The 20,023-nt window shown below is 41.1% G+C and overlaps 1 pseudogene; it reads right to left on the bottom strand.

Moving 5' to 3' along the window:
• Positions 1–13,414, bottom strand: part of LOC101655676 — a 14,770-nt pseudogene extending 1,356 nt beyond the window's left edge.
• Between the last annotated feature and the right edge of the window lie 6,609 nt (positions 13,415–20,023).

Raw genomic sequence — 20,023 nt, forward strand, 5'->3', positions numbered from 1 at the left:
CCCCGCGGCTCGACCCACTCGTGTGGGCACCGGCAGGCTCGCGCAACGTTGGGCACATGAGCAGGTTGGGACACCCGAAGCAACTCTCCACTTTCAAGCAGTGTTAGCTACCAGCCCCGCTCTACTTCCCTGGAATTCGGGCAACTTTGCGCCCAGGTTCTGGCTCCAACCCCAGGATAGGATTGTGGACTTGACAAAGGTGGGAAAAGTTGCTCCTCTGCCTGTAAGGGGAAGGTGCAATTGATTTTCCCAGACAACCAATGGAATACCTCTTGTCTGTCTTCCCTCCCACCTGCTCAAGGCAGAGTTTAGGATCCTGCCTTCTATCTTGGCCTGGCTTTACACGAAAGGGTGGCGACAAAGGAAATCTTACACGTCTGACACTTAGCTATCTGTAAGATGCTCCATTAAAACAGGAATGCTTTCTCTGCAAAGGGCACCTCATCTCACTTCAAAACCCAAACCAAATCCTTGGCTATCAAGCAGATTCTTACTCAGAGCGACCCTATATAAAACTTCTGAGACTAAATCTTTATAGGCACACACTTTCTTCACATATTTCTGAGTGGGTTTGAACCTTGCAATTAGCATCCCATAGCTAACCTACGGCAGCGCCAGGCTCCTTTCTCATTTTGGAAAGGATCCCTTATTCTGATTAGCCAGATCCCACCAAAGTAGGATCTGGGATGCTGGCCAGTTTGATTCCTTTGAGCACTGGGGGCTCAAAGTTTCATGGACAACTGTCCTGGGTCTTTGCCAGGCATGGAAAGGGGAGTTGTGGAGGAATAATTAGATTGAGATGGGTCCTCTGCCACTGAAGACTTCGAGGAGAGGTCAGGATGGGGAACATCATGGTGAGTGGAGCAGGGAAAACCTGATCCTGAAAGCTCAAATGAGGGCTGGTGGGGAGTGGGAGATTCGTTGTAGAGAAAGTCTCCAAGTGGGGTCTTAAAGGCGACAAGATGCCCGAACACAGATGAAGGCAGTCATTCAAGAGAGAAGAATAAAGCACGGAGGTCTTCTTGGTTGCCAGCAAGTGGATTCTGACTCAGGGCAGCCCCATGTGTGCAAAGTAAAACAATGCGCTATAGAGTTTTCAAGACTGTGACCTTTAAAAGCAGATTGCCAGTACGATTTTCACAGGTGCTTCTGGATGAGTTCCACCAGACACCTTTTGATTAGTAGTCTCACATTTAAACTCTTGCACCAGCCTGGGTCGAGAGCAAGGGTAACAAGCAGCAAATGTTTCTTGGAGCTAGTGGAGGGAGGCCAAAGCACTGAGGTGGGCTGGAAATGGTGGCCACCAGGGAGGGTCCTGGCTTAGCTGAGGACATCACTGGTGGCACAGCCCAGGTATTTCTTGCCTTGTTCTATCCCTGGAAGCATGACTCACTAACAGCATCTTGGCTAAATTCTTCCTGGATCACATATGTAACCCCTACTACTCAATTTGAGGTGAAAGAAATTCTATTGGGATGAGCCTGCACTGGTTAACTCACAGCTTAAAGCCCAGAAGAGGTGACTAGTACAAAGTCCACTGGTTTAATTCCTAGTCGTTCCCTTAGTGATGGAACCCTGGACAAGAGTTCAATTCTCTCTGAGATTCCTCTTTCCTATCTGTAAAATGGAATACATGTTGCTTTATCCTAACTGATCCTTGTCAGAAATGGATAAAGCATTAAACATAAGGTAAGTGGCCCAAAGGAGGATAAAAAGGCTGAAGTGGTTGTGTGTCCCCTGTAGTTCTGGAATGCCCACAGTACCTGTATCTCCCAGTCATGTCTCTCTAAGGAGGTACCATTGTCTCCAGGTGAGTGGCTGTCAAAACTTTAAACATGATGATGTGGCTAATGCAGATCCTATTGGAGGCAGTAGAGCGCGTGACTGGATTAAGAGCCCAGAGACTTTATGCTATGTGATCTTCACCAAAGACCTTGATTTCTCTAAGCCTTGGTTTCACTATTTGTAAACTGGGCGCAGTGATATGAACTATCTCATTGGATTTTTGGGGGTGTATGTGGATTAAGTAGATAATATAGGGGAGCTCTGTCTATATGCCTAATAAATAGGGGAACTCTTATTACTAATCCTGCGAACTACTCGTGCCCCTTTGAGATGGGAATAATGTTCTATGAGTCAAGGACTTGTTCTTCACAATAAAGAATGTGTGAAAATTCCTTCTTTATAGCAGGTCTGAAAACGGTTTAGGATTATAAAAATTTGTAATGTACTATTTTCAGTAGTTAATTTATTTTGGGGAGAGAGATCTTTTTAAGAGCCCCACCCACCTACCCCCTCACCACACACACACCTGATGTAGAAGAAAAAACCATGTTCTTATTCCTCCTTTTATTTTCTTGCTTCTGCTCAGGATCACAGCAGTCCTCCCTCTTGAGTCCATACAACCTTTAACCCTAGCTTCTTCCAATGGGATCTCATTGGAATTCGTCTAAGAATCATATCGCATCTCCTGTGTTCCATTAGGCTTTGCATCACAATTTACCACAATCAAGGCCATACTGTAGGCTTCTTGGTGACTACCTGTATCTCAAATATCACCTGCAAGAGTAGACATCAGTAAATGCAAGCTTGCTGAATAAATGAGCATCTACCGCTAGAAGTATTTACATCTCCAGGAGTAAGATTGCCACCCACTTCCTATATAGTAGATTTTACTGGAAGATATACACTCCTCTTTGCTTTTCTTTATTCTGATCTGTTTAGGGAAGATTAATACTTACTTTCCCTCTACTCACCCAAAACATTTTCTAAAGTGTTTCATCAAAAAGTTTATAATCAGTTTTCATCTTTTATTTAACCAAAGGATATTGATAAAAATCCAGTGTTTTTGAGAACCTAGGTGGATTTCTCTTATAAACACTAAATGAATTAAAATGAAAGCATTATCCTGAAGCATCAGTAGCCGAATGTCCTTGTATTAGGCATTTAGAAGCAAACCTCTGGATGGTGAGTAGCGTATTGAATTTCTGCGAATTTGAAAAGCAGAAGCTACAAAAATTCCAGAGAGGGCCTTCTTATACACATTACAGGACACATAACCCCCGAGACATCTCCTTGAGGGCTCACCTGGTATTTCCTACCCAGGCACTGCCCTGACTGGAAAGTCCTGGGTCCTGGTGGGCCCCTTTCCCCTCCCTCGGGTTCTATTCCTTTACCTCTGACAGAATCCAGGAATCTGCTTAGGAAGCACCAAGCCCAAAGAGAACACCAGGGGAAAAGGTAAGACATGTTGCTGCTGGCCCACATCCTCTCGTTTTCAAGAACAGCAGAAGAAAAAGCAGAAGCCAGGTTTCCCATGAAAACTGGGAAAAAGAAACTGAAGAGAGACTCTGTTTCAGCCAAGTCTCCTGTGCTTCTCCTCTCAACCAGAACAATCCGTGTGAGAATGGCATGGAATTGGGCAATACATTCTTCTGTTATCCATAGACTCATGATCAATTTGAACTAGCTTGGTGCCATCTAACAATAAGTAATGCAGTGAGGTTGGCACTCTGGTCTTAACTTTACTACAGCACATTGAAGAATCCTGCAAATCCTGGGCTCACTATAAAGTTAGTCAAGTGACTTACTGCCTCTGGGCATCAAATTCACATTGCTACATAGGAAAAATGAGTCCTGAATCATGAAAATTGTCATAAGGATTGAATGAAGGCAAAAATACAGCCTTCAGTGGTAATGTCTGGCACTTGATGCCAGTTCCCTCATCTCCCTTATTTAAATGTGTCCATGAGGATTCTTGGAAGGTGCCATCTAGCAGAGAGAAGATAAGGATGCAGAATATGCCAAAAAATGTTATTACATTCATTGTTGGTAACAGTTTTCACTCAGATACAAGGCGATCATTTCTTCATCTGACAGTACCCAGGGAAAACCCAAACTTACTGCCATTGAGTTGATTCTGGATCACAGTGATGCTACAGGACAGGTTAGAACTGCCCCTGTGTGTTTCTGAGACTGTAACTAAAACTTTATGGGCATAGAAAGCCATGTCTTTCTCCCACAGGCTAGCTGGTCTGATGAGTAACCACTACTACATCCCCAGGGCTCCTTCATCTGACAATAGCAGGGAAGGAACAACCAATGCGGCTGGACCAAAGTGTAGGTAATCCCAGGAGAAAGAAGTACACCTGTATTGATCCAGCACTGTCAAGTTTCCAAAAGCATCCACTTATTTTTTTCTTTGAATCTGAGACTCAGATGAGGAAAGCAGTCAGGCAACCTGTTTTATTTCCTCCTGTGGCATTGGCCACCCTTCCTCATTATCTTCCAAACATTCCCAAGTTGCCCAGAAGAGGTCTTGGGCATGGCTCATTCTAGTCAGTACTGTGGAGGCATTTTTTGATGCCATTTCTTAATGTTATCTCCTCACTGATGTCTCCAATGTTGATATTTCTAGTTTGACTTGATTGAATATCCATATGTTTGGATATTATTGTCTCCTTGACATCTTTACTTGGTAGTAAAATGGTATCTCATGTCTACCATATTCTCAAACTGAGCCACGGTTCTTCCCCCTCAAACATGCACTACTGCAGCCCTCTTCCTTTCCCTGAATGGCAGTTGGAAACTACTGAAGCCAAAATACTTGGAGGCATCCTTGATGTCTCTCTTTCTCTTCCCATCCAACCTATTCTGTTGGCTCCATCTCCAACAAGCATACATAATCCAACCTCTTATCACTGGTTCCTCTCCACACTGGTCCAATCTATTATCATCTTACATCAGCAAACCTACAGTTGGTCTCTTGATGAGTCTCTTATTCCTGCCATTGCCTATCACAATACTCAGAGCGCTCCTGGCACTGGATACTGAATAGCTTCCAAACCCATTGCTATGGAGTCAATTCGGACCCATAGTGACCTCGTAGGGCAGAGTAGAACTGCTTTGTAGAGTTTCTGGATCTGTGAATCTTTGAGAACAGAGAGCTCCTGGTGGCTTTGAACTCTGGTCTTGCAGTTAACAGTCCAACTTACTCAGAATAAAAGCCAAAGTCCAATGAGAATATATGATTTTCCCTTCCTTACCTACAGCAGTATGACTCATGTCCAGCTACTCTTCCCGGGTTTACTCCTCTCTAGCTATATTGCTATTCTGTGCTGTTTCTCGAACACTTCAGACTTGGCACACACAGTTCCTTCTCTCGAGCATCTTCTCCCTCTACACAGTGCATTCCCTAACCTGCTTTGGGCTCTTTGGTCAAATGTCATCTTTGCCCCGAGGCTTTCACTGTTTCTTCCATAAAGGTATGCCAGTCCTTTCCCAGCCCAAGCATTCTCTAGCTTTTATCCTTCTCTATTTTTCTCTATATTTATCATCTAATGTACTATACAAATTTGTCTTGGAATACGTATGTCCTAAGAATGTTCCTTAGAAGCAGGGAAGGCAAGACGTTGTCTCATGTTCTTTGGACATATCAGAAGAGGCCACTCCCTGGGAAAGGACTTTCATGTTTGGTAAAACAGAAGGGCGGTGAGGAAGAGGAAGATCTTTGATGAGATGCAGTGACACAGTGACTGCAACAATGGGCTCAAACTTAGTGATGATTGTGCTGATGGAACAGGATTGGACAGTATTTTATTCTCATGGACATAAGGTCACTGTGTGTTGGAATTGATTCGATGGTCCCTAACAATATATTATAAAATCAAAGTTTATATTCATTTCACTCTGTGAAGAGATAACTTTGAATTTTTTGGAACCATTTTGTGTTTCCAGTGTGTAGCACAGGGGCCAGAACAGTCAACAGATTTTTTTTTTCACTAAATGGTGCTACTTTGAAAGGTATATTTGACTTTTCGAATACAGAGAGAATATTTGTGTTAACATAACAAGACAAGGAGTTCTAATGTTTATCTTACTCTGTACAGTGGGACTGTCCTTTCCTAGCCATATCGCTGGAAGGAGCTACCTTCTCTTGCTTCCGTCTGTTCTATAGGGATCTTCAGGAATATGCACATAGCCAGTTTTCCTTCTTTACCAATCTACCATTCTCTTAGTGATTACGGTTTTAACACAGAATGCTCTGCATTTCTCTCTTCCTTTGATTCATAGAAGGGTTGACACATTCCATTAGTATATGCTTGATTTTGTTGATTTTCAGGCTATTTTCCAAAAAATGAAGGAAAGAATCATCTTAAAACATAACAGCCCAAAATCATAATGGAGACTTCCTAATCTGGTTCAAGTTGTATGGAACAACATCCTAAATTAGTTAATACCTCTTTATTTCGCTAAGATATAAATATAGATTGTAATTTTGTAAGACCGGGGTCATTTTTGTCTGAAATGTTGATTTAGACAGTGTTTAAAATACATTATTATGGAGCTATTTCTATCCCATGCCTATGTCCTCTTTTAATGTTTACTCATACTGTTCTTATTACTTAAAGATATATTTTTCAGATGAAGAAAACAGAACTGATTTCTGTGACATGTATCTCAGAAACTGGAGACTTTGTGTCCACTTCAGAGCTCTTTTATATATTTTTCTTTAACCAAAACAATATTTCACAATGCAATTAAATAGCCAACTTCTCATAATATCGCTTTATTTTCAATTTTTCAATATGTGATGTTTTCAATGATTATCTTATAAATATTTTCTGCCAAGCAGGATGATTTCACTTGTTAAATCCATATCTGGGGAGGAGGAATAATGTCTCGGTTTATAGGTACTATCAAAGGATACCTTTGAAAAGGAAATATGCTGAATGAAGCCTCATTCCTTGGCAGAAATGAAAGGACAGTGGGTGACAGTGAGGAACATATTCCACGATGATCAGAAGATGACAACGAGTAGAACTGAGGATTTTGGCTTCATTGGCTCAGCACAGACATGTATTTATTGATCATTGATGAGTCAGCACCTATGTGCTTTTTTAAATTATTTCATGTTAGATGATTGCTTGTGATATAAAAGCTAGCTCCATTTTCTTCACTTCCCTAGCCTTTGAAGAGCCCTTCCTTCATTCCGAGGGCAGCATTTGGCCCTTTGGATTCCAGTACCATTAAGCCGGTAAGACACTACCCCACATGATTGATGCCAGCTGAGCTGCACGACCTGATGTAGCAGAGTTCTCAGAGCCGGTCCAAATGCAGTGGTCGATAATCATACACTTAGCAGTTGCCACTCTACGACTGCACCGGTATGCTTGGATAATCATCACCAAAATACCCTGGACTCAGCTCTCCCAGCACATATTTCTTGTCCATTCTTGGAGCTCCTGTTGGTTTCAGTGAAAGCTCCAGGCGCCTACAGCAGCGGAGCGGCAGTGTGTGCAGTACTCAATGATTTATATTTGCATGGCTTTCAAGCTAATAAGCAAAAAGGGCTCATCAATCTTCTCCTCTCCAGGAAGTTGTAGCATTTGATTATTTTTTATTTGGGGGATGAGGAAACCAAGGTAAAGGAACCTTCCAAAGTGAGGTGGCTTACTGAAAAAAATATGTAGCTAGTTTTTGATGACCTGAAACTACTGTTTGACATTTGATCTAACAGGTGGCATGGATCATTCTGACGACTCAGCAGAAAGAGCACTTTATAGAGACACTCATGCCAGTGGGAAACTGACACTCCATCGTGGCAGTTCTATTTTACTCTCAGAACAATTCTTTTCAAGGTTCAACAAAATGCTTGATACAGAAAGACAACTGGAACCAATTTCTTACTCTATGTCAACTTTGGTCAGGTTAGATGGATAGACAAGTGCCCCCAGTTCTTTGACCATTGAATTGCCTACACACAGACTCTAACATTGTAGTAATAACCAACAATACCTGTAGATGATTGTACTGAATGCCATGCTTCTTTTGGAATGGGTTTGCACTAGAATTATTTCCTAGGTATAATAAATTTAGGAGCCTCCCACAGTGGAACTGACAGCAAGGCAAAAACTGTCAACCCGCCTCCCCCAGTGATGGAAAACTTTTCAAGGTTTTCCCAGCAGTGCATTAGGCAGCTCTGTAAGAACCCACTGTGGTGCGCGTTTTGAGACTTCATATCTTCCATTAACCAATTCTAAGACAGAAGACCAGTGTCTTTATTTCCCATGTTGTTGAAGTACTTTACATAGACTTTTACCCAGTTGCTAAATTGCTTGAATTTGTTAAATGTAAAAAAAGGCCTACTCCCCGTTGATGGAGTAAAAGTAGATGCTTGATTAAGTAGATAGAGAGATGTGCTTTTTTTTTTTTCCTTTTCCCCAATCTGGATGTGTTAAGGGGGTATGTTTGAAACTTAGCACTCAGTTCATGCCTTTCACAAGGGGAGGGAAGAGGGTATTTAACAAGGTTAATAATGACAGAAAGAGGAATTGACACCACAAAAGAAAAAGAATCATTCTAGCATTTCGTGACAGTTCAAAGACAGATGTCGTTGGCTAAGTGAGAATCTCGTAGACGTGGGGGTAATATACACCTTATATGCATATGGATTAATGAAAGCAGACTGTCAAACCGGTAAGTGTAAGGTTGTCAAATATGAGACATAGCTGCGGAAAACCTGGAGAACTACTTACTATTTATTCCTTCACTTAAAGACCGATCTTGTTGTTCACAGACAAAAGACCAACTGCTTTAGGGACAGGTCAAGTGTAAGATGGGGACAAAGCTTTGTGTTGGCATATCCCAAGACCATCAGGTTAATCAAAAATTCTTTGAATTTTTATCTTTTCTTTTAACCATATGCACTCCAGTTCCTTTTTGTTTTACTAGACTGGCTTATTCAACAGCGTCAGGTCTAAATTCATTTTTTCTCATGCCCAGGTGAAGGTTATCAGATAGCAGATTGAGCACAAATTGCATTAGAAGTCCATTGGAATTAGATTGATAAGGGCTATCAACCACATCTCATTGATGCTATCCTCTGCCATAACACGTGATACCCTGGAGAGGCAGCAACGGCCTTCTCTGCTTTCATAGACTGCGAGGTAGATGGGGAGTGTCGGTGAGGTAGATGGGGAGTGTCGGAGACAGGAGCCCTGTTTCAGCGATGGTGCTCTCTCTAAATATTGGTCAATTTACTATATTCCCCTTTCAAGCTTTGGTTTCCTCATTCATGAAATGATATTGTCTAACAAGATGAACTCTATGATCCTTACTGAGGGATGCTGCATGACTCAATCTTAGTGCTAAGTATTTCAGTGTGTCATGGAACTGGGAACAGATTTGCGGAGATAGCTTTGTTGGCTCTTGCTCGATTACCTGTAAGTCTAACCTTTCAATTCCAAATCATCCTAGATATTTTTAAGCACGGTAGGCTAGGTTTGGAGAAAGAGGACGTTTTCTACTCCTTAAAGAATTACAGATTTGGAAACTCAAAAGGATAATTCTAGCCACCCTATAGGGTCACTGCGAGTCAGAGTTGGCTTGATGGCCATGAGTTTGGGTGAGTGGCTCACTATATCTGAGGCAGTCATTATTGGCCCCGTAGAAGATAATGCTTCCTGAAACACATAATCACAACCACTACTCTACCGTGACTAAATGGTTTTGGTCAAATCTGAATGGTAGTGTGACTTAAGACCAGATGAGCAAGCATGAAAAAGTTAAGGGTTCTCCTAACTGGAAGCAGACACATCCTGGAGATGAAGATCCAGCTGACCATTGTCTCGGTAGTACCCTCCCAAAGAGTTTTGTAGTTCCCACAGGATGTACCTAGAAGAGAGAGTCCTCCTGAATAAGAGAGGAGAGACTTGGTGAAATATGGACTCTTGGGAAAGGCTGTTTGTTTTCCAGGTAAGAGTAGATTTAATGAAGATGAGTTCATGTAGAACCAAAGTAAATGTATTGATTTGGGGAAATCCTGTGTTTTGTTGGGAGTGAGGCAGTTGTGGTAATTGGGAAATGCTTCGGGGAAAAACCATAACTTCCCCAGATGCCTATGTAAATGCCTACAACATGGAAAATTAGCAGGAAGAGTGTGAGGTTTCAGGTCACACTGTAATTTATATTGGAAATATTCATGCAAGGAGAAGAGGAGGTAGAAACAATAATTATAGTGCTCTTTCGGTTCAAGGTCTAAATCATCTGATGATTAGAAAAGAGAATGTGAACAATTTTTAGAAAGCCTCCTAGTGAAGCACAAAATCATGGTAGGAAAAGAGATGCTGACACTGCTTCAGTTCAAATACGCAGAGCAGGCTAAGGAGAAGGACCAGAGTATAGATGTAAAGAATTTAGAAATGGCCATATACCAACCCCAACCCTGTTAGTTGGTGTTCAGGATTTAATTGTGTCCTTAAAATATGTACTGTTGATCCTATCCCCTGTCTTTGGACACGTTAGTAGGAGGGGTCAATGCCTGGAGTAGGACATCTTGCTTGGTCAGACAAAAAGCATGCCCTCAGTGGGATGGGTTGACACTGTGGCTGAAACAATGAGCTGAACAGAGCAATGATTATGAGGATGGTGTAGGACCTAGTAGCATTTCATTTTGTTGTACATACCCACTCAATGGATGTTCTTGTTTTGTTAATAAGGCAGTGTGAGTGGTACACATAAAGTCAAGGTCTTTGGGGTAATCAATGGCAGCTTAAGCCAGAGCAAGCAGAGATGGGGGAGATAGCTGCCAAGTCACACGAGGATTATGAAAGAGTCAAAGAATAAAAGCTGGAAAACAGGAAACTTTCCTTCAGAACAGAGAAACTGTTTGGATAAAGTTTGTTGTTGTTAGGGGACATTAAGTCAGTTCCAGCTTTGAGCAACCCCATGGACAGCAGAAGTGCCCAGTGCTGGGCCATCCTCACAACTGTTGCTTGTTTCAGCCCAGTGATGTAATAACGGTCAATCCTTTTTTAATATTTTTGGACAGGCTTCCTCTTTTTATTTTGGACAGGCTGACCTTCTTTCTACTTTACCAAACAGTGTATTTTTCCCCAGGGACCGATGTCTCTTGAGACCAGGTCAAAAGACCATGAGACAAAGTCTCTCCATCCTGACTTCCAAGGTGCATTCTTGCTGTACTTCTTCCAGGACACACTTTTTTTCAATGATGTTTCATTTTTCTTCAGAAACACCATAATCCAAATGCATGACTTCTTCTTCAGTCTTCCTTCTTCATTGCACATCGCAGGGGGATTGAAAATGCCGCAGCGTGAGTCAGGTACACCTACTCCCCCAGGAATATCCTTGCTCTTCAATGCTTTAAGGAGATTTGGGGCAGCAGGTCTGCCCAATGCAATAGGCCTTTTGGTTTCCAGCTCGTTGCTTCTATGAACATTGTCTATGGATCTGAGCAAAAAAAAAAAATCCTGACAACTTCAGTTCTTCAGTCATGATATTATCTATTGATACAGTTGTGAGGATTTTTATTTTCTTGTTAAACACACTTTTGATTAACTACTGTGGGGTGTGTATGTGGGGGGGGAGGGGGATCAGCTGCATGATCCAAAGTTAGATCCAATTCCACAAAAAAACCTCCCCATCTGTGTGGGTAGAGCTGCTGCCAGTACCAGGGCCAACTGGGGGACAACTGCTTTGTGGAGTTGCCTGGGGAGGTGAAAGGGCCCTGTGAACAATGTTGTGTGGCAAATGGAATGGAACGTCCTGGTTGATGGACTGGTGGCTAAGTCGGAAGAGGACTGCACACTGCCACCATGGCCTGTCCAATGACTGGATGAAGTGTCCTGGTTTCACTAAGAGTTCATAGGTAATCCCTCTGAGCCCCAAAGTAACCCCTCTGAGCCTGGAAGAGGTTGGGGAGCACCAGCTCACCTCAGGAGAACGCAGTGGTGAAGCCTGTCTGGGCCCCTTGCTGGCTGCCTGCCGCCAGGAGTCCTGGCAGTTTTCACCAGCCTACTGAATGAAGTCATCCATCAGGAGATGCTGAAGGTCTGGGTTCCAGTAAAAGGCATCCTTCTCTTCCCCAGGAATACACTTCTGATGATGCAGCTCCCCATTCCACGTCAGGGAAACACCACCATAACTGAGGGTCCAGCCAGAGTCCATGGCTTCCTGCCACAGCAGCAAAAAGCCTTGAGCCTTGGCAAAACAGGGAGGGTAGAGGGAGAGTGGGTAGGAAAGAGGGAACCGATTACAAGGAACTGTGTGTGACCTCCTCCCTGGGGGACAGACAACCGAAAAGTGGGTGAAGGGAGACGTCGGACAGGGCAAGATATGACAAAACACCCATTTATAAACTATCAAGGGCTCATGCGGGAGGGGGGAGCGGGGAGGGAGGGGAAAAATGAGGACCTAATGCCGGGGGTTTAAGTGGAGAGGAAATGTTTTGAGAATGATGAGGGCAATGAATGTACAAATGAGCTTTACACAATTGATGTGTGTATGGATTGTGATAAGAGTTGTATGAGCCGCTAATAAAAAAAAAGGAAAAAAAAAAAGCCTTGAGCTTAAGAGATGATGTTGGAAGCATAGAGGGCCTTCTGAATGTCCTCCAGTAATTATTTCTCGTCTCCACCTCACTGGGATTGGGAGGGACCCTTTAGTGTTTTGCAAGCGTGCATCCTCTCATCCGTTAGCGATGATAAACAGAGCAAAGACAGCTTCTCTGATGAGGGTAACAGGCACGCTGTACTTTCGGGCTGTCCACTCCTCAGTGCCCTCTGCCCCGCACTGTCCAGAATCTTTGGCCATAGGTGTTGGCCATCGGTATCTTGGAACTTGAGGATATTGGTTGGCTGTGATTTCAATCAGGAAGGCGTCTAGCTCTGTCTTATTCCATGCCTCAAAGGCCTTTGCCATCTCGTCATGCTCCATGCCCAGAACATCTTTCATTGGGTCGTACGCCTCGCAGGTGAGCTGCATATCAGCAGACTCAATGCCGTTGTGCACCATCTTTACAAAGGGCCTGCTCCCTCCAATCCCACCCAGCCACTGCAGGGTTCTCCGGTGCCTGCTTTCGCAACAATGCCTGGGAAGATTGTCTTGATGTGTGGCTAGGCTCCTCTGTTTCCTCCTGGCATGAGCAATAGGCCATCTTGGGCCCCTTCTTTGTCACCTCTCATTCCACTCCCCACAAACAAAACCCCCGTGGCCTTACAGTCCTTGACATCATCTTGTGGTATCCTTGTATTCAAAATGTCCCTCGTCGGTGATGATGACCACCAGCCCCCAACAACGGTACCAGTTGTTCAGTGAAATCATCAACGGCTTGACTGGCCTTCCCCAGATGTGAAATCTGCCAAGGCTTCTCTGGATAGGAGACTATTTATTTCAAGGGCTGAACGCCAGCCACTTTGATGCCCATTGCCTCACTGACCAAGAAATCATCAAATTTGGAGACAAAGCCGTGCTCATTCAGGTTCAGAATGAGGTTCTGGGCCAGGACAGCCAGACCTATCAGTGCAATATCATCAGCTTCAGCAGCAACGGTCAGAGCAGAGCTGTGGAGTCCTGTGCAGAAGGTTTGGAGCTCGCCGGTGACTAAGACTCTCATGTTTTTGTTTTCTTTACATTGAATTGTAATCCTTATTGAAGGCTTGATCTGCATCAACCAGTCCTTGATCTTCATCAGCAAGTGCTTCAAGTCCTCTTTACTTTTAGTAAGCAAAGTTACGTCATCTGCATATCACAAATTGCTAATCAATGTTCTTTCCATCCTGATGCCTAATCCAATCTTCTTCATGTAGTCTAATGTCTGGTCTTATTTGTTCAACATACAGATTGAATTATAATAGTGGAAGGACACAGCCCTGAATTTCACCTTTCTTGATTTTAAAGCATGCAGTCTTCCCTTGTCCTATTCATTCAACTGCCTTTTGTACCTATACAGGCTTCTGAGCACAATGAAATGTTCTAGAATTCCCATTCTTCACAATGTTATTTATAGTTTGTTATGATGCACACAGTCAAATGCATTTACACAGTCAATAAAACATAACTAAACATCTTCCTGATATTCTCTGCTTTCAGCCCAGATTCATCTGACATCAGCAATGTCATCACATAGAGAAGGCATATTGAATTTTAGCCTCTTAAACTGTGAGAGAGTAATCTTTGCCCATTAAAGTCATCCACTTGTGATGTTTCTGTTATAAAAAGCACTAGATATCTAACACAGAACAGATGGGCAGGCAACATTTTCTTACTATTAAAGTTGCATGAGTTGGGAAATTGTTAGAGTATATACTTATCTATCAAAAAGTTGCCATTAATTAAAGAGATATACCATTAATTAAAGAGTATCTATGAGAAAAATTAGCTTTGCTTTTAAATACTCAAACAAAAATGATTAGTTGAGAAATAAAACAAGGTTGGGTAGTATCTTTGATAATTATTGAAGCTAGGAGTTCTTTATGTGATTCTAGTTTTGTATATATTTATTTTTGTGATAAAATACTTTTTTTAGGAAAGAAAAGAAATAAAGACAATATGAAAACTACTTAAATACAAGAAATATCTTGAGATACTATGTGCATTAAATTTGAATGAAAGGTCACATCACCTAATAAACAAAAAACCTCCTACAGATTAATCAGAAAATTAGAAACAGCTTAAGAAACAATTTAAAAAGATCTTGACTATAACTTTATAAAGCAACTGCAAAAGACCACTGAATTCAAGAAAAATGCTCAAATTTAGTAGAAATTTCAAAATTGACAATTAGAATAGATTACGAGATATATATTTAAATTAATCTCAACTCAAAGAATGCCATTAAGGGATGATTTAGGATGATTTAGGATGCTGCTCATCTATAGCAATATGAATCAAACTGGAAAATGTATAACGTCTTTTACTTTGTAAGTTTATTTAAAGGCGTACATGTAAACAGATACTTGATTGTGTATGGAAATTTGTTTTTATATGTGTATGTATGCAAATAAATATATACAGAGTTATTCAATACAATGAGGTTTTTACAAACAAAAGTTGAAAACAAACTAAATTCCCATCAGAGATGAAGTCATATTTCATACTGTCAAACAAATAAATATTGGACAGTTGTTAAAACGGGTCATGTATTCCTCTTTTCTGAGAATTAATAGAAAATCAAGGTGAAGGATAATTTTATACCCAGAGTATTGTTTGTTACAATGTTGACATTTTTTGTGGAGGAGATATTCTTGATAATCTTTGGACTGTGCTAGCACAGCATTACCGTGTGTTAACATGTATAGGTATATACATAAAATCCTCACAATTGGACTAGAAGGAAACATCATGATAAAAGGAGAAAAGATCGAAGTAGTCAAGACTTTGTCTTACTTTGATCCACAATCAATACTCATGAAAGCAGAAGTCAAGCGGTGAAGTGATGCATTACAGTGGGTAAATCTGCTGCAGGTGACCCTTTTACGGTGTTGAAAACCAAGGTTGTTACTCTGCAGATTAAAATTCATCTGATGGTATTTCTAATCGCCTCATATGTATGTGAAAGTTGAACATTGAAGAAGGAAGACTAAGAAAGATTGCAAACAAGACTAAAGAAGATGGATTTGAATTATGGTTCTGGCGAAGAATATTGAAAGTACCACAGACTGCCTAAAAAACAAACATACTCGTCTTGGAAGAAGTACAGGCAGAATGCTCCTTAGAGACCAAAATGGCGAGACTTGCTGTCACGCTTCGGGCATGTTGTCAGGAGAGACCAGTCCCTGGAGAAGGACATCATGCTAGGTAAAGAAGAGGGGCAGTGAACAAGAGGAAGGCCCTCATCGAGATGGATTGTCATGGTGGCAGCAACCATGGACTCAGACATAGGAACAATTGTGATGCACAACTAGACAGTGTTTCACTCCGTTGTACGTAGGTTCTCGGTGAGCGGCACCAACTCAACCCACTCAACAACAGCATGAGTACCTACAAAATCAGAAACAGAACGCCCAAGCTTATTGACATCAAAGTCATTACGAACTATAGCCACTCTCTGATATAGTAGAACTGCCCCATGGGGTTTCTAAGGATTTAGTGATACTTGATATTATCAACCGAGGTGTCCTAGAGATGCAATGGTTCATGTGCAACTGCTAACCGAAGAGCTGGCAGTTCAACCCCAGCAATGGATCTCGCGATCTGCTTCTGTAGTGGTTACACCGTTCAAAACCATTGGGGGCAGTTGTACTCTGCCCTGTAGGGCCACTGGGAGTTGGAGTAAACTCGGATGTAACGATCACCACCACCACTATCAGTCAATTATGAGCATTTAGAAATGCTGCTGAAATAACTTAGTTGCTTTATAGAATTTTAAAAAATATTTACAAAACTCTGAAGTTAGCTCAGAATTTTGTTGGAAACATATAATTGACTTGTTCTTGAGACGAAAGGAACTACAAAAAATCCAGAGACTGTTTTGAAAATTAATTTAGTGCTAAGAGATAAATGAACCTGAGTATTGGATGCAGCTATTTTAGAAGCTCAATTAGTAACTTTATCAGAAATGTGAAAAGAATGGGTCTATTGCAAAATGGTTGGTAAAGCCCAGGCACATACAAAGTTTAATAAGACACATATTCTATCCCCAAAGCTTTTTACTGCAAACATCACATATCTTGAATCTGAAGGTATAATACACATGCATACAGATCAAATTTTAGCTATAAAAAATGAAAAAGAGATCCCTCTTTCCACTAACACACCAAGTGAAATGTACTTTAAGAATATGAGATGAAGGTGAGAAACTTTATAACCCCTGCCCCCTCCCACATCCCAATCCCCCCCCCCCACCCCGCCAGAGGGCAAACATGCAAAACAGAGAAAGAGTCTATTTTTATGTGATGGTAGTACAAGGTTCTGAAATAAAATGTATGGGCGAAACACATTTAGGGCACACTTTCAAAGCATTTCATGTCACTTTAATTACATTTTGTGGTATTTAAATTTATCAGTAAAGAGAAGGAGGAAGCCTGACAAGTTTTTATTGAAGTACATTATATTTCTCCCAAAAGATTTCAGATTAAAATATACATTTCCAAATTATTTATTAATTCATCCATTTATTTATTTATTTTTGACTTTAAAAATATAACAATAACCAAAATTCATTTATATTTAACAATAATAATAAATCCAAGCTATTACTTAATTTGGTAGAAGTGGAACATTAGTATAAAATTCAGCAGGTATAAACTTTTCATTATTTTTATTTACTTTCTTCAATGTAATGTAAGTAGCAGCTTCCATGGTGAGAAGACAGACAGTATGCTTGAATTTGAAAACAGCAATAGGGAAGTATTTTGAAAGGTGACTTTATTGAGTGTAATGGACTCTAATGACTATGTTTTCTGCTGCTCAAGAAACCGCAAAGTTCTTCGTATTGAGCTAAGAAGACCTAGTGGGAGAGTGGCTAAGCAATCAGCTGCTAACCAAAAGTTAGGACGAAGCAAAGACACAACTGATACAGTCTAAATATAATTTAATATAAACACAAAAATGTTAAAAACACAACTCTGCAAAGGTAACTTGAGAGGTTTATGTTGTTTATAACCTAAAACCCCCCACACTTTGCTAATTGTCCAAAGAGATATATTTTTAAAGAATGAGAGTTAGTCTCCCTATTACTGTCTTAGTAGATGCTAAATTTCTTTAGGCAATGTTTTTAAAAAAGATTCTTATGACCATAATGTTCAAGAGATGCTACTTTTAAATCCATCTATTTGATTCTCTGAGTCTAGAATATAATAGGATAATCTGGAGAGAGTAGACAACTGGATGAAAATGGGACTGTGTTGCCCCAAGGAAAAAATGTTAAGTGTTACGAACAAAGCAAAACAAAACAAAAACAAAGCTGCCTTACAGAAAGCGACCTGGTGCTGTAGGAGAAAGCAGGTTTACCTCCATCCTGAAGACTTAGAAATAAGATAATCATTTGCTTGTCAGTGATCGCCTGCAACGTTTGGATAATGAAGTGACCATTGGTTAGTCCTCTTATTTGGGCCTTAGGTCAGTATGATAGGCCTCATGCTGTGGCCTCATTTTGTGTTGAGGTGGTGGGGCCCTTTACCAAAGGCTGAATCTACCATTTCTGGCATATTGTCTACTCCTCTGGATCTATTTGCAGTTTACTGTTTTTATAAGCAGACCTTTGATAATTCCCCACTTCACTGTCTCCTGGAATCTGTAACTTCTGGCCCCTCCTCCACAGTCCCAGGAAAGGATTGGGGGCACTAATTGGCCCAGAGAAAAGGCAGTGGAGCCAACTAGGAAGTCTGAAGAGTGACATTTTAAAATGCAATTTCTTGTCCTCCACTTGTCTCTATTTTCCTGGCGAGGATTCATCCTGAGAGACTATTTTTACCTCCTGACCCAGCGAAACCTTGAGCTTCTGCAAATCTTACCAGATTTAGATTCCATTTGTGTTTTCTCTGTAGACTCTTATTTCTGGGAAAGAGAGACCATTAGGAAGGACGGAGTTGAATTTTTATTCTCTTCTCTCCAATTCTTTCCTCCTCCTTTTAGGGGGTCCATGCATAGGGCTTCTCGTGGCCCAGCATGGGGACAGGGGAAAGATGTTCTAAACTAGAGAAACAAAGCAAAAAAGCAATCTCTTTTCCAAAGATTTCAGGGTTTTGAGCACCCTGTTCTTTGAAGCCCTAAATTCCTGGTGGTGGGTAAGAGCTAAGATAAATTCTGCCTTCTCACAGCAGCTTCAAAAAATGGCTTGAAATTTATTTCTCACAGGTTCCTTAGATATATACGTTTACTCTTATCCACAGTGATGAAAAGACTCACTGTGGCAAATTTCCAATGTGTTGAAGAAAAGAAATCTTCCATATAGAATTTCCTCACATTTTAGACATAGACCAGGTAGAACGTCAAGTGCATGTACTGACCACTGTGGAAGTCACAAGACTTGATATGCAGCAGTAGAAAAGGTAAAGGTAAATGTTTGTGGTTTTTTTCTTTTTCTTTCCCTAACTGGAACGTTCCGTGTGTTAAAACCCAAGGCACCATGCATCTGTCAGTGCATTAACTAATTGTTCACAGATTTTTTTTTAAAAAAGAATGAGAGTTTTGGTTCTTGTGTGTGATTATGATATTGAAAACTATGTAGCCATTATTTCAAATGCCCGCAGGTTTTATGGGAACTTCCAGATGAACCCAGACTAGGGAGAAATGCCCGACAATCTGCTTTCAAGATTAGCTCATAAAAATCCTAAGAATCACAACAGAATATTGCCCAATATAGTTTGGGAAGATGAGCCTCTAGATTTCAAAGAACTTGAAATATCATGGCTTTAATGATGGGCTCAGTCAGACTAACGATAGTGCAGGTCATACATATTAACAGAAGGCATCACTTGTCTGTCAGTTTGTTGTATTATGGTGGCTTATGTGTTGCTGTGATGGTGAACGTTATGTCACTAGTATTTGAGATACCAGCAGGGTCTCCCAAAGTGAACCGATTTTTCAGCAGAGCATCCAGATGAAGAACAACTACAAAGAAGGAACAGGCTGACCAATTCTGAAGAATCAGCCCTCAAACACCCTACAAATAACATCAGAACACTGCAAATTACTGAAAACCTAACAGAAGCAGACGTTTCCAGAACTAACGCAAGAAGATGAGCCCCTCAGGTTAGAAGACGCTCAAAATAGGACTGATGAGGAGCTGCCTTCCCCAGGTAGCATCAACCATAAGGATGCAGGCGGATGAAGCCTCCAGGACCTTCATTTACTGATGGTGCCTTTCTCACCATGAGAACAAACAACTGCAAGCATCAATTTATAATTTGAGATTGGAATGTACAGAGTATGAATTTGGGAAAATTGGAAGTTGTTAAAAATGAAACTGAATGCATAAAGATAGATGTTGTAGGTGTTACTGACCTGAAATGGACTGGTACTGACCATTTTGAATCAGAAAATCATATGGTTTACTGTGCTGGAAATGATACAGACAAGAGGACTGGCATTGCATTTATTTTTAAAAAGGAAACTTCAAGATCTCTCTCGAAGTAAATGTTGTCTGTGATCAGATAATGTCTATCCACACACAGGGAAATCCAATCAGACAACTATTATTCAAATTTATGTACCTACAATTAAAGCTAGTGATGAAGAAATTGAAGAATTCTACTGTCTTTAGCCTGAAATCGATCAAGAT

The sequence above is a fragment of the Echinops telfairi genome, unplaced genomic scaffold, assembly GCF_000313985.2.
Source record: "Echinops telfairi isolate 266 unplaced genomic scaffold, ASM31398v2 ScPeMD7_7;HRSCAF=31, whole genome shotgun sequence".
NCBI classification, from domain to species: domain Eukaryota; kingdom Metazoa; phylum Chordata; class Mammalia; order Afrosoricida; family Tenrecidae; genus Echinops; species Echinops telfairi.